This window comes from Sus scrofa, chromosome 1 (genome assembly GCF_054392235.1).
Source record: "Sus scrofa isolate SSC_HxYL_T2T_F1_AM1 chromosome 1, Sscrofa_HxYL_maternal_Yorkshire_Landrace_v2.0, whole genome shotgun sequence".
NCBI classification, from domain to species: domain Eukaryota; kingdom Metazoa; phylum Chordata; class Mammalia; order Artiodactyla; family Suidae; genus Sus; species Sus scrofa.
Window position 1 is genome coordinate 17,229,058 of NC_139383.1, and position 15,854 is coordinate 17,244,911.

Here is a 15,854-nt window from a genome sequence, read left to right on the forward strand (position 1 = left end):
TTAAATCTCAAGCTAGTCCGTACTTCAGCCTCCAACAATTTGTCAAGATCACCATTTTAAGTGTTCCTACCAGTTACTGTTTCCAGCAGCTTCTGCTCCCAACAAACTGATCTTGGCTGTCATTTTCATTTCCCTACCTCTCCAGTTTTGTGGATGCAGTTTACTCTGTGAGCTCAATTCAATGATAGATCTAAGAAAAGTCATTGACTTTCAGTTTGTTGGCTTTTTCTTTCTTTCCTTTCTCCTTTTCCTTCTTCCCCTCCCTCTCCCTCTCTCTCCTTCTTCTTTTTTGAAAATGGGAGTGATAACTTCCAAGTTCTTTACATATCAGAAATGAAACCAAAAGTTGCTCTCTATTCTGTCTCTATTTCCTTCCTTTTTTTCTTCCCTTCTTCCTCTCTTCCTTCTGATGTAAATGTGGCACAATGTTAATACCTGTTTAATCTCAGTGATTCATATTCCTTTAAATTCATGTTAGAGGCAACAGTGAAGGCGCTCCTTGAGGAGGCAATCCAGTTTGTTGAATTTACATCCCAGTCTCACTTTGCAGTCATTAAAATAAAATGGGCTTAGTTTCTATAAAAAAGATCCACAATCAAATCAGCAAAAAAGAACACAGACCTCCAAAGCTCATTGCTAGTCATTTTAAAGCATTTCAACAGCTACACTGAAGTGTGTTCTGGACAGGAAAATACTATTTTGAAAGCTCTTCCCTATGCAGCTGATTCACCTGCCTTCCCTGCAGGAAGCAGTAAGGTTAGTGAGAGTTTTCAATGAGTTAGACTGCTAGGAAAAAATGGCTACCTATGTCCACGTGTGGTTCAAAGAGAAGCACCTTATTAAACCAACACATTTGGACTTCTAAGTGAATTAATATTTGTTATCACTTTTAGCCATCATTACAGTAATAGCAACAAGAACTAAATACAGTTGACCCTTGAACAACACTGGCTTGAACTGCTCAGGTCCAGCTATGTGCAGATTTTTTCCAATGAATATTAGTACTTCTATTTTCATTTTACAGATCTTTAAATTAACTGAGTGTGGGAGTTCCCACAGTGGCGCAGCGGAAACAAATCCTCCTAGGAACTATGAGGTGGCAGGTTTGATCCCTGGCCTCGCTCAGTGGGTTAAGGATCCGGCACTGCTGTGAGCTATGGTGTAGGTAGCAGACGTGGCTCGGATATGGCGTTGCTGTGGTTGTGGCATAGGCTGGCAGCAACAGCTCCAATTGGACCCCTAGCCTGGGAACCTTCATATGCCACAGGTGTGGCCATAAAAAGACAAAAGACAAAAACAAAAACAAAAAAAAAAAAAAAAAAAACTGAGTGTGGAGGAAAGTTTCTATTCCAATATGTGGAATCAAAAGAACTAGGGTTTGGATCCTATTCTATTCCCCAAACTGTTTCAGCTTCCTGCCCTTTGGTTAGTCATTTATCAATTCCTTTGTTTTTGAGACAGAGAGAGCAGTACTTGATTTTCAACTGTGCCTTGGTTTGAGGGAGTGGGTTGAGTGAGTAACCCCCACATTGTTCAAGGGTCAACTGTACTCTTTAGTTTCTCAAGCACATAATTCCAATAGTGTCTGGTTTTATGTATAAATGGTTTAACATGCCCATTATTAAAATTTTTATTTTCTCCTACTCATAAGACACAGTCTATGTTTTATCAAAGATTTACATCTTGTGAGGATCTTGTTAACTTACTTCACATCCACGGTATTTGTTTTCACTTCACATAGTATACACCAAATGGCATGGCATGAGTTTAGGGGTCCCTAGTATTCTATGACCTACCAGCTCTGGCTGTTTCTGGGTGTAGGTTTCTCTTCCAACTGTGGCCATACCTTGCCATATGCCCTTCTGCTGGAGGTGGGGTGGGGGTTGGTGCTTATTTCAGTTTGCTCGGGCTACCATAACAAAGTACCACACAGACTGGGTGACTTAGAAATTTACTTTCTCGCAAGTCTGGAAGCTAGAAGAACAAGATCAAGGTGTCAGTAGGGTTGGTTTCTAGATGGCCATCTCCTTGCATCTCTACATGATTTTCCCTCTTAAGAGTATCTGTCTAATCTCCTCTTCTAAGTACCAGTCATATTGAATTCGGGCCCACCTTAATGACCTCCTTTTAACTTAATTGTCTCTGTAAAGACCCTATCTCCTGTGGTGTACACACACACACACACACAGGAATACTACTCAGCCATAAAAAAGAACAAGCCTGCAATTTTCAGTGACATGGATGGACTTGGAGGGCATTATGCTAAGTAAAATAAGTCAGATAGAGAAAGATAAATACTGCATGGTATCACTGGAACCTAAGAAATCCAACGAGCTAGTGAATATAACAAAAAAGATGCAGAGAGTACCAGTCGTGGCTCAGCAGTTAACGAACCCGACCAGTATCCATGAGGATGCGGGTTCGATCCCTGGCCTTGCTCAGTGGGTCAGGGATCTGGTGATGCCGTGAGCTATGGTGTAAGTCACAGACAAGGCTCATATCCTGGGTTGCTATAGCCCTGGTAGAGGTGGGCAGCTTCGGCTCCGATTTGACCTCTAGCCTGGGAACCTCCATATGCCACAGGTGTGGTCCTAAAAAGACAAAAAAAAAAAAAAAAAGATGTAGAGTCACAGATACAGAGAACAAACTAGTGGTTACCAGTGGGGAGAGAGAAGGGGTAGGGAAGTGATATGGGGGTGGAGAGTTAGGAGGTGCAAATCATTTTACTACGTATGAAGTGAGCCATGGAGCTGTGCTGGGCAGCACAGGGAGTGTAGTGTTTTGCAGCGGCTATGGATGGAGAATAACTTCTGGAGACTGTGAAGAACTATATTGTATACCTGTCACTTACACAGTGCTGTGCATGACCTATACCTCAATTTTAAAAAGGAAAAGGAAAAAGCCGTTTTATCTCCAAATGCAGTCACATTTTGAGGTACCTGGGATTAGCGCTTCAACACATGAATTTAGGGGACATAATAACAGTGCTGGAGGCAGGGAGAGAAAGGTTGTTTTTTTAATGCTCCTTGTATTTGAGGCACTTCGCACACATTATCTCATCCTCACAAAGTCTTGTGAGGTATTATTTTTGATATACACACAAGGAGAATGAAACATAAAATCAGGCAGTTAGGAGATGGGAGAGCCAGGATGAACATCTGACTCTGTCTGGCTTCGTGGTCCATGTTCTGTGTCCACTGTACCACGTATCTTTCCTCTAGTCTGACACTCTCTACTCCCCTAGTGCCTTGCCCTTTGGGTCCCCCTCCACTAAGTGGCTTGTACTCTCAGTACAATTGCCCACTCCCCAGCCCAAGTAACCAATCAACATTTGGGGAAGTAAAAATAGCTGGTCATTAGAATGAGTAATGGGTTCTTGTCCTAGAGTAACCCAAAGCCTCAGCTCTTCCTCATAACCTCTAGCTCAGTACACACTCAATAACTAGAGCCAGAGCATTCACTCACGCAGCTTCCTCTGATGCCTTGTCTCAGCTTGGGAGGCTCCAGGCATCACTGAAAGCAGACCAGTGCTCAGGGATCTGGTACCACGGTCTGAGGCAGTGGCTATAGGAATGCCTGTCATCCCCAGGCACTGTGTCCTAGAAATACCTCTTCTGAGTTTGGCACATTCCCTGCAATTAGGACTCACGGCAAAATAATCCTGTAGCACAGGCCTCTCACACACCAAACACACTGATGAAACATTTGCATTGCTGTTTTTGAAACCTACAAATAGGGCCAGGCTTGAATGTAGGCAGAGGGACAGCTGTCTCTGGGATGATTCCAGGACACCCAGGAAAATGTCCTTAGTTAAAGTACTTTGTCTCCCACTGGATACGCTTTTGTGTTTGGTGGGGTTGTTTTTCCACCATTATTGGGAAATACATTATTTGTATTATTGAGCAATTAACTCATATTCTATTTACAGCACTCAGACTAAATGCTAAGCAATTGCTTCCTCAGAATTTCCCCATTTGCAGATGAGTTAGGTTGATTTGCAAGGGGTTCAGAGCAAATTCAACCATTTGATTAGTACTGATGCTGATACAAAGCAAAAAAAGAGGTTCATTGGACTTAAGCCTTCAGCTCTGCACACAAACACATATTATTTCACATCTCTTTATGCAGGCAGGCTGCTTCAATTCAAGGAGTCGTTCTCAGTATTTGCACTAACAACTAAATATTAATCTATAAAACGTGGCTATTTGCCTCTATAGAGAATGAATTATAAACATAGGCAAAAGTTATCAGAACTAGAAAGGGATTTAGAGATCACTTATTTCAGTCCCCGAATTTTACAGCTGAGAAAACTCAAGGTTAGTAAGATTAAGAGAGTCATCCAAGGCTCCAAGATTAATTGATGAGAGACATTAACTCCCAGTCTTGGCCTCTCCCTCCAGCACCATTTTCTACTACACCCTGAATATGTATGTAAGTTCATGCACGCGGCTGTTATAAACTGTCTGCACTCGCCTCCAAAATTGGATTTTAAAAAAACATTGTTTTTTTTAAGACTAAAAATAAATCAGGAAAAAGCTATGCCTTAGTTTTTAAAGACATTCAAATAACGAAGTTATGACTTCTGCCAGCTTAAAAAAGAGGAAATGTGATATTTAAAATAGCATACTAAAATACCATCCATTTCCTAAGTTTTATTCCAATTTACAGTAAATATTTTAAAACTTCTATGTGTAGTTCCTGTACTTCTATGATGTAGCTCTGAGTCTAAACTGACAGCTGAAAAAGAAAATACGAGGCAGTCAATGTGGTGCCAAAATCAGGGTCATTTACAGAAACGCCCTAAAATGTTCTGAGGGGACACTGACAAGTATTATGGACCTAAAGCGAGATCCACTTTGGTTCACGGGCTCATAGTGACACAAATTATGCTGGTGCTTTCCTGCCAAGCTGACCTAACCTTCAGATAGTCTGCGTCATTCTTGGGAGCAGGTGCTTATTAGGATGCAAAGGAGTTTTCTCAAATGCTGCCATCTGTGGTCTCCTTCCTCATCACATTTGGAAATGAGCAGTCACTCCCTCGTACTTTATAGCAGCTATTATCTGTGACTCCCAGACCCTCCCATCATACAGACTGACTGGGACCACTCTTATTTATGTTCCTGCCCTAGCTCCCTTATTCGATCTCAAGATGATTGTTTTTGATTGTCTGTGCCCATTACAGGACCCAGGGCAGAATCTGCATGTAATATGTGGCCCAGAAATATTTGCTGAATAAATAGATGACTAAGTACATGCTGCCTAAAATGAAAAATCGCATCCATTACAAATTAGCTGCAAAAGAAAATACAATATATTTAATGTTTTTAAGAATGAAAAATGTGGTATGAAAGGAAATGTAACTTCTTATACATCTGTATGAATGTCCATTATTCTTATTAATCACACTTTTTGGGCCAATTGGTGGACTTATCTGTTGTTTTTGTATTTTGGCTTGTACAAGTGAATATAATTTACATTAAAGATGTCTACAGAAATGACTGAAATAGGCATGTTTCTTTTGCAGCAAGAAAACCTTAGAATAGTTTAAGTTTCTGAATTTACAGGTAAGGAAATCAAGGTCTGGAAAATTATATTTGTTCAAAGCCAAAAAGCAAGGTAATGGCAGACATCTATATTTGCAAGCTGTCAAAGAGAGATTTTGAAAATGTATTTTGTGAGCTGTAAAATGGCATCTAGCTGCCCACACTTCTTCCGATTTTTTGGCCTCTCTGCTAAAATTAACTTTCAAAAATACTTCAAAATATAACTGGAACAGTTAAAGATCCTACATAAATGTACCATTAGCCTAACTTTCTGAAGAATGTTCTGGCACTAAAGGGGGTTACTATTGGCCTGGATTAAGGTGGGAGAATAAGGACAACACAGAGGGGCAGGCCTGATAATTATTTCTCAGGACGCTATAGTTTTTTTTAAAGTAAAAATTAAAGGAGTGGGCAGGTTGTCACTACAGGCAATGTCAACTTTAAAAGTTTATCATTTGGAAGACAGTGAATCTTAAAGAATTAAGAAATACACATTTTGAATGACTGAACAGTGACTAGATAAAAGACTTTTCTACAGGTATATACAGCAAACATTAATTTAATTATTTTAATCAAGCTTTTAAATAGAAGGTGATTGAAAAACACAAACATTGGTTTTTTGTTTTGTTAAGGTAGTGAGACCCAAGCAAGGTTTGGTTTTTAAAACCTCAAACCCAGCTTTCTACATTAGTAGAATTTTCATCACAGCAGACCTAATGTTCTATCCTCTCCACCATCGTGGGCTAGGGGTTCTTTTTTTTCTAGTTCATTTGTTTATTCCAGACCTCTGCTCTTGCCCTGAGTAATTTGCCTCCCTCCCTGGGAGGCCTGATAAAGCCTATTCATTCTTCAAGTCCAACTCCAGTGATCTCTCCCATTGGGAAATTTAACTCTTCACTGCCCTAGATGTAAATCCTAGCTCTAGGCTTTCCCTCTCATAACCATTGCTCTCAACTGATTCCTATCTTTTTGTTTTTGTTGTTGTTTTTATGGCTGTACCTGAGGCACATGAAAGTTTCCAGGCTAGGGGTTAAACTGGAGCTGGAGCTGCTGGCTTACAATGCCATAGCCACAGAAATGCAGGATCTATAACAAAGTTTGCAGCAACACAGGATCCTTAACCCACTGAGCTGGGTCAGGGATCAAACCCATGTTCTCATGGATATTATTTGGGTTCATTACCACTGAGCCACAACAGGAACTCCTAAAATTTCTTAAAGAGGATACAAATCTTTGCAACCTTGGGCTGGACAAAGAGTTCCTAAGTAAAATACCAAAAGTGAAATCCATAAGAGAAATATTAAGAAATGAGATTTCATTAAAAACTTCTGGTGGGGGGCTGTGCCTGAGGCACATGGAAGTTCCCAGGCCACAGCAGTGACAATGCTGATTTCTATGCTTTAATGTGACACTGTTAATAAAATGAAAAGACAAGCTACAGGCCAGAAGAAAATATTTACTAATCTTATATCTGATAAGTAAATATATCAAGGACTCTTTTAACTCAATAATAAGAAAATAATCCAGTTAAAATGCACTAAATATTTGAAGATACATGAATGGTTAATAAGCACACCGTGTGCTTAACCACATTAGTCATGAGGGAAATTTGAACCACAATGAGATACCAATACACCCACTAGAAGAGTTATAGTCAGAAAGACTAAAGCTACCAGTCGGAGAAAGTGCAGCAACAGAAACACTCATACATTGCTGTTGGGGATATAAAGTGGTATGGCCACTTTGAAAAATAATTTAGCAGTTTCTAAAAAGTTAAGCTTTTCGGGTGACACAGCAATTCTACTGGAAGGATATATCCAAGATAAATGAAGACATATTCACCCAAAGACTTAGGGTAAATGTTCGCAGCACTATTATTTATATCAGCCCCAAACTGGAAACAATCTAAATGTCTGTCAACTAGTGAATGGGCAACACAATGTGGTCTATCCATACAATGGACTACACAACAACAGAAGAAGCAAACTACTGACACGTGTTCAACGTGGATGAACCTCAAAAATGCCCCGCTAAGTGAAAGAAGCTAGACACAAAAGATTACGTTTTACATGATTTCAAGTATATGAAATGGCCAGACAAGGCACATGTATGGAGACAGAAAGCAGGTCAGTGGTTGCTTAGAGCTGAAGATGGAAGAAGAGATGAACTTCAGTCAACATAAGGAAACTTGCTGGGTGGTGGAAATGTTATACTGGACGGTGGTGATGGCTTTACAACTACAGTTGCCTGTTGAACAAGGATGCTGACCCCCCAGGCAGTTCAAAGTCCATCTACACTTTTGTCTCCCCCAAAACTTAATTACCACTAGCCTACTGTTGACCAAAGCCTTACTGATAACATGGTCGATTAACACACACTTCGTATGTTACATGTATTATGTGCTGTGTTCTTACAATAAAGCAGGTAGAGAAAGAAAATATTATTAAGAAAATCATAAGAAAGAGAAAGTACATTTATAGTACCGTACTACATCAACAAGTAAGTTTACAACATCTGTTTACCAGATGAGTCATTTGTCTATCAGTATCTACATCAATATTGTCTTATACGATACAAAACACCAGAGGGGTTATATGTATTACTAACACGAGACATCAAACATGAAAAGAAAGGAGTTCCCGTCATGGCACAGCGGAAATGAATCCAACTAGGAAGCATGAGGTTGCGGGTTTGATCCCTGGCCTTACTCAGTGGGCTAAGGATCCGGCGTTGCCATGAGCTGTGGTGTAGGTCGTGACACGGCTCAGATCTGGCATTACCGAGGCTGTGGTGTAAGCCAGTGGCTGTAGCTCCAATTGGACCTCCAGCCTGGGAACCTCCATATGCCACGGATGCGGCCCTAAAAAGCAAAAAAAGAAAAAAAAAAAAAGATAATATGAAAAATGTCATATTTATAACAATTGATAATGAAGCAGCAATATGATTGTTTCATGGTTGCCTGATGTAATCTATACAATTGCTTCATGGTAGCCTGGTCTATACACCAATGAGAGAATCATTGTAAAAACTGTGCATAGAGTATTATAGTCATATTCATAATACAATATTGGAAATTAAAAAAAAACACACTTACCTGTTTGACAGGCTCCAATTATGGGAGAGAGAGAGGCATACTGTACGGTAATGTAATTATTTGAAAGAAAAATTTTAAACAATAAAAAAAAAACCTTAACATTATTAATTTCATATCAAATAAGACTTATTCTGTGCCTATGTAAGGAGAGACTTGTATCTACATATATTTTATGCATTCATGACACAACTTTCCCCTAATTTTTTTGCTATTTCTAGGCTACATGGTTTTGTCCGCAAGTTTTTTCAAATTGCTACAAATCTCCAGAAAAATTTCCAATATATTTATTGAAAAAAAATCTGCATATAAGTGGACCTGTGCAGTTCAAACCTGTGTGGTTCAGGATCAACTGTATAAATTGGCTAAAAATTATTGAACTGTACACTTACAAAAGGGGAATGCTATGGTGTGTAAATTATACTTCAATAAAACTGCTTTAAAAAGTAAAAAAAAAAAAATGCTATTCAAAACCCACTAAATTGATTTCTTGAACCACTGATGGGTCAAGATCCATTGCAGAAAACACCGCCTTACAGAACAAGCAAACTCCCCTAGATCTTTAAATTCTCCCTGAAAGTTCCCTCTGCTTCTTGTCTTAACTGGAATCAGGACATCAGTTTTATCTCCCAGTGCTATGTCTAGATGTCCCCTCAAACTTGGGCTCACACCCATCTTCTCTGGCATCACTGTCATAGGGTTTTCCCCTTCGCTCCCCGCTCCTTGCATCTCGTCAGTGTCCAAATTCTCCAGTGGTACTTCCTCAAACTTGTTCACATCCCTCCATTTCTGCTCCTCTGCCTGAGTTCAGGCCACTTGCCTTGATCATGAACACAACTGCCATTGGTTGCTTTGACTCTATTCTTGCCACCTTATAACAGACAGGCCCTTCTAAAGCACAGTCTTGTCAAGCTGGTGCCTCTTTAAACATTTTAATGACTTCCAGTGCCCACAGGATGAAGCCTAAACTTCCTAACAGGGCAAACAGAATGTCTAGCTGACAACAGATGATCAGTAGAATCTGCTGAAAGACAGAACAAATGCTTCTCATGGCACTAAGTTTTTATTTAATTTCATTATATCAATTTGTATGTATGTATGCTAGTCTCCCTAAAACTGAGCACTCCTCTAGGACAGAGACTTAGGTGTTTAAACTCCTTTGCCTTCCCTAGTCCTCAGAACAACTACCACTCACAGCCAGAATCTGACCACATTTGCCGGTGAATGAGTGCAAGAGGGCTTTTCAAAGATATTGAGTATTAAGGCCCAAGAGTTTCTCCTTTCCCAGAAAGTTCTAGGTTTGAGGTTAACCTGCAGAGCAAACAAGAAGCTCCTGGTACAATATTCGAACTCACCAAATGTTCTGTATCTTGAAATCTGCCTGGGGGCTCATCATTCAGACACTGTTCTGACTTCAGAGGGTTGATTCATTCAGTTCTGGACTCCAGGCAGCAGCCTCTTCTTGCCAGGTGCTCCTAGAATCTTCCAAGAAGGAGAAAGAACACATTTTACTTTTACACTGAACACATTTGAAGGGTACAATTCATGTATGTGGTAGTAGTTTCTATCCCAAATGCCGCAGGAAGGCTTAGGCCATCTCATCTGCAAGCCTGGCAAAGTGACAAATCTGCCCTATGGGAGGTAGTACAGGAAGGCATCTCACTGTTCTTTCCTTTCTACCAACTTGAAAATAAACTCTCTCAAAATGTAACTTCTTGGTTCAGTGCTAAAGCAGAACTGGGCATCTTCGTGAATACTTGGCTGCCTGTGTCTAAAAAGGTCATTTTCATTTGATTCTAAAAGTTTCACTGTATTTTTCAGAAAAGTTGGCATTTTTCAGAAGAAGAGTTGGATAACTATTTTTTACCTAAAGCTCTGTTACTGTTGCATTCAGCCAAATTAAGGCTGCCTTCTGTTAGACAAGAATAGCATTCTTATAAAGGACTTAACATGTGGCCATTCTAACACTTATCTTGGCCTTCCAAATAGTGGATTTAATTAGATCATGCTCTTCAAAAAGATAAAGAATAAAACACAATAGCCAGGATTCAAAGAACAAAAATCCCACTGAAGTGACTTCCCAGAAGGAACCATTTTTAAATACTAAATTATTTTCGGGGTTGTATTTGTAAATGTTTTAAGATGGTTTCACAGTTAAATTTCTTTGCACACTCTGTTCTTGCTTATGCTTCTGCTTTATTCTGAAAGACCACTGTCTCTCAGTCCTCATCCTGGGCAAGGCCTTTTCTTCCTTCAGTGCCAGTTTAAGTGCCACTTCCTCTAGGAGGCCTGTCCCTAAAACTTGAGCCATCATTAACACTTTTCTGGAGGACTGTTTATTGCATTTTGAGCAAAGCTTTTCAACTGAGAGCAGAGATGAGGGGGAAGGAAGCATATAAAATTCTCAACATAATTTTAAAAGAAAATCATAATATATTTTAAAATAAAAGATGAAGCTATCTTCATGGATGTATAGATATGGAAAAGGAATAAACTTCTTGAGAAAGTAGAGGGTAACCTCTCTTGCACCCACTTCTCTTCATATCAGAATCTCTAGGTACAATGAGGTTTTTTTGGTTGTTGTTGTTGTTTTTAATTGGGACAAACTAGTGTGGAGTTTATCCCAGACAGTGCAGTTAATGTGGAATACTCAACACTCGTAAAGTTCTTCCCAGTTAACAAAGGGCTCACATGCAGTTCTCAATTGGTCCTTTTCCCAACCTTATAGTTGGGATCAATTTTAGTTTTGGTTTTGGTTTTTCTTTTTTGCTTTTTAGGGCTGCACCTGCAGCATATGGAACTTCCCAGGCTAGGGGTCAAATTGGAGCTATAGCCACTGGCCCATGCCACAGCCACAGCCACACCAGATCCGAGCTATGTCTGTAACCTACACCACAGCTCACGGCAATGCCAGATCCCAGACCCACTGAGCGAGGCCAAGGATCAAAGCTGCATCCTCATGGATAGTAGTCGGATTCGTTTCTGCGGAGTCACAACGGGAACTCCTGGGATCAGTATTATCATCTCCATCTCAGAGAAGATAGCTGTGTGTTAGAGAAATTAAACCAGGTCTATAACGACACATTAGTAGGAAGAGGGAGACCCAGGCTGGGATGCATATTTCAATTACCTTTTTTTGCATCATGCTATTGAAGGGAATCAGGATGGGGCACCACCAAAATATGCCACTTTGGCATAAGGATTATTTTGAGCTGGAGACAACTGAGAAACAGAAGATACAGGAGGAGTTCTCTGCCCTCTCCCTTTCTACCTAAAAGCAAGGCATAAATTTCCCTTGGTGAAGGTGTCCCCTCCCCCTTCTCCCATACCAGGAAGAGGAGATGATACTCACCACTGGAGAAAGCTCTGATTTGAATCTGCACAGCAAACCTTACCAAATGACTCCTCTCTTCCACTAGTTTCTCCCATCCATTTACTTTCCCGCAATTTACTGCCCTAGAAGCCCAAACACCTTTTCCTTTGTCTTATCACTTTTCCACAGTTTATCATCCTTTGTTAAAATGGTATATAAGCTTCAAGGCCTAACCACTTTGGTTTTTTGTGGTTTTTTTTTTTTTTTTTTTTTTTTTACTTTTTTTCTGTGAGTCTCCCCATGTGCATATGAAATAATTCTGTCTGTTGTCAGTTTAATTCACAGTCCCCGGCCTAAGAGAGTAATCTAAGAGGGCAGAGAAAAGATTTTCCTCCCGTACACTATGATCTTGCATTTTCACATCTAGTATCTCCAAATTTCCAGAGAATTTTTCCCCTCAACCTTCTCACTGTGTCTAGTAAAATCATGCGTGAGTGGCTGGCTGCCTGGATTTGCTATATAAGATATTTAAGTGTAACATACAGCTGTTATAGGATAGAAACTAGAGGGATAAACATTTTGGCTTCCCCCAGCACCGTGTTAATATTTTCTAAGTTAAGAAATATGTAGAAACCCTAAAGATCTTAAAAAAAAAAAAAAAAAAAAGGCTGCACCCATGACATATGGAAGTTCCCAGGCCAGGGACTGAATTGAAACCACAGCTGCAACCTATGCAGCAGCTGCAGCAATGCCACAGCCTTAACCCAATGTGCCAGGCTGGGGATCAAACCCACACCACCACAGAGACATGCCAGTTCCTTAACTGGCTGTGCCACAACAGAAACTCCCAATCCTAAAGCTCTTTAGAGGTTAGTCATGATTATTCATTTGATATACCTGGAAAGACTCAGGAGCCAGATTTTGATCAGGATCACAAGTCACCAGATATTATTATTCAACTGCTCAGTTATTGTTATTAGATGCTATTGTTCATGATTATTTAATGAACATTTATTATTAGAAATTTTTCTCTTCTCAATACACATTTGAATACGCTTAGCTGTACTTTTAAAAAGATTTCTCAAATGAAAACTAGCCTGTTTTTTGATAAAGACATTAAAACAATCAGTAAACCAGTTGTCAGTTATTATGTTTTCATTTAAATATAAATTTCTGGGAGGTGGAGCAAGATGGCGGAGGAGTGAGAGGTCGCACACACCTTCTCCCACAAACACATCAAAAAAACACATCTAGGGAGTTCCTGTTGTGGCTCAGTGGTTAACGAATCTGACTGGGAACCACGAGGTTGCGGGTCCGATCCCTGGCCTTGTTCAGTGGGTTAAGGATCTGGCGTTGCTGTGGCTGTGGTGTAGGCTGGCGGCTACAGCTCTGATCAGACCCCTAGCCTGGGAACCTCCATATGCCATGGGATCGGCCCCAGAAAAGGCAAAAAGACAAAAACAAACAAACAAACAAACAACTACAGGTAAAACTACTCACACAGAACATCAACTAAATGCTGACAGAAGAACTTAAACCTCCAAAAAGGGCAAGAAACTCTTGACATAACTGGGTAGAACAAAAGAAAAAAAGAGAGAGAGAAGGAATCAGGACAGCACTAGCATTCCCGAAAGATAGCTGGGAAGGAGAAAAGGAACCCACCTCCTGGGAAGCCACCTAACTGATGAAAGATCGGCTGAGTCGGCAGGACCTCAAAGTCGCCAAGAAAAGCGCATCAGCTGTACTGAGAACAGCAAAGCAGAGTGAGAGCCGCACAGACCACCTGAACCACCGGCCCGGACACCACAGCCTGAGACACTCAGGCCGGGGCTGGGCGCCGAGACTCAGGCTCCGGAGGTCAGTCCCAGGGAGAGAACTGGGGATGGCATGAGGGGCTAAGGAAGGGAACACCATGGCAGAGGGAACCCGGGAGAAGGTCCGGACCCGCAGGAGAGGCAAGGCGCCACTGTTGGGGAGGGGAGAGGAGGAGGCACCATCTGCCAGAGGAATCTCCCTGCACAGAGCGTGCACATGCCCGCGGGCTTAGAGGGCAGGGCAGCTCTGCAGAGGCTATGGGGGCAAAAAGCCTCTTGCCCATTTAAGGGAGATTAGGCGTTTCTTGTGCAGGCTACTGGCGGCCAGACACCTATTGTGTGGGCTAAGTGCAACGTGGTGCCTCGTGCACGATCCACAGGTGGCAGGAACGGACTGCGGTGGTCGTCTCAGAGGCCAGAGGGAGGCATGGCTTGCCACCACTGCGGGCCTGTGAGTGGGCTCCACCAGCGACCCTGGTCACCTGAGGGGTTGCCAAAAAGAAAAAAAGAGGGCATTGCAACCAAGCGCCATACGCTGCGGCTCTCACTCCCAGGAGAACACACCCACCCTGCAGCTGCCACTGCCAAACGCTCTGGGTAACCCCCAGACACTTGGTCACTGTCCCTTCCCAAGACCCTACAACTAGGAGCAACAGGTGCAGCACCTCCTGTGTGGGCTAAGTGGGACAGGGTGCTTCTTGCGTGGTCTGCAGGCGGCAGGGGCAAACCACCACAGTTATTCCTGATTCCACAGGTGGGCATGACGCACTTCCACTGGAGATATCTGAAGAAAAAATCACTTGCAGCCCCATTCACCTAAAGGGCACCACAGAGGAGGGCACTGTGACCGAACACCACCTGTTGGTGCTCTCGTACCCCTGGGGAACACAACCGCCCTGCGTTGCCACTGCCAAACAATCCACACTACCCACATGTCTGATCTCTGTCACTTCCCAGGATCCTGCAACTCAGAGCACCCTTTACAACACCTCAATGTGGGCTAAGTGAGATGGGTTTCTTCATGCATGGTCTACAGGTGGCAGGGGCAAACCACCACAGATATCCCTGACTCTAGAGATGGTCACAGTCTGCTCCCAATAGGGGTCCCTGAACAGGTACCACCTGCGGTTCCAAACACCTCAGAGGAGGGCACTGCAATCAAACACAAGCTATGGTTGCTCTCACTCCCCTGGGAACTCACGCACCCTGCTGTTGCTACTGCCAAATGCTCTGGTCACATGGAAGATCTGCCTAGAGCTTATCACCACTTCTCAGGACCCTGCAACTAGGAGTAGCCTGTGCCACCTTCCTGCAGGTCCTTGCTGCTAATGAGAGCCCAACGACCATGCACTGACTGCTGGCCCCAGCCATTGCCTCCTTCTCCCTAAAAACACACTGAGCATGCCGAAAACAACAGCCTGCTCACACCGAAGAAAGAGACAGCAAATATCCAAACTCCCACACCAAAAATAAATAGTAACCTCCCAAAAAATACAAAGGGGTATTTCTGCATAGAAGTAGCCTTACAAGACTACAGTTTGGCTTCCCTGAACTCACAGAAAAAGAAAAACACAAGCAAGATGAAGAAGCACAGAAACCATCCCCAGTTAAAGAAACAGGAGAATTCACCTAAAGCAGACAACAATGAAACAGACCTCTGCAGTCTGACAGACATTGAGTTCAAAGGAGAGGTCTTAAAAATACTGAAGGAATTAAGAGAGGATATGAACAGTGATGCAGATTCCTTTAGAAAGAAACTAGAAAATATAAGGAGGAGCCAAGAAAAACTAGAAAATTCATTTGCAGAGATACAAACTGAGCTTAAGGCAATAAAGAGCAGAATGAATAATGCAGAGGAATGAATTAGTGACGTGGAAGATAAAATAATGGAAATTACCCAATCAGGACAGCAGACAGAAAACCAAATGAAAAAACATGAAAGCAATAGAAGAGACCTATGGGATAATATAAAGTGGGCCAATCTATGCATAATAGGAATTCCAAAAGGAAAAGAAGAAGAAAAGGGAATTGAAAATATATTTGAAAAAATTATGGCTGAAAACTTTCCAAATCTAAAGCATACTGATATCAAG

At 41.7% G+C, this 15,854-nt stretch overlaps 1 protein-coding gene across 1 annotated transcript in view; it reads right to left on the minus strand.

The window, feature by feature from the left end:
* The window catches only part of UST (uronyl 2-sulfotransferase), a 439,470-nt gene that overhangs the window by 376,080 nt on the left and 47,536 nt on the right, over positions 1-15,854 (minus strand). The window contains exon 2 of the mRNA XM_085024120.1: positions 9,990-10,116. The gene's annotated coding sequence lies outside the window, so the exon portion shown is untranslated. The remainder of the gene's footprint in view (positions 1-9,989; positions 10,117-15,854) is intronic.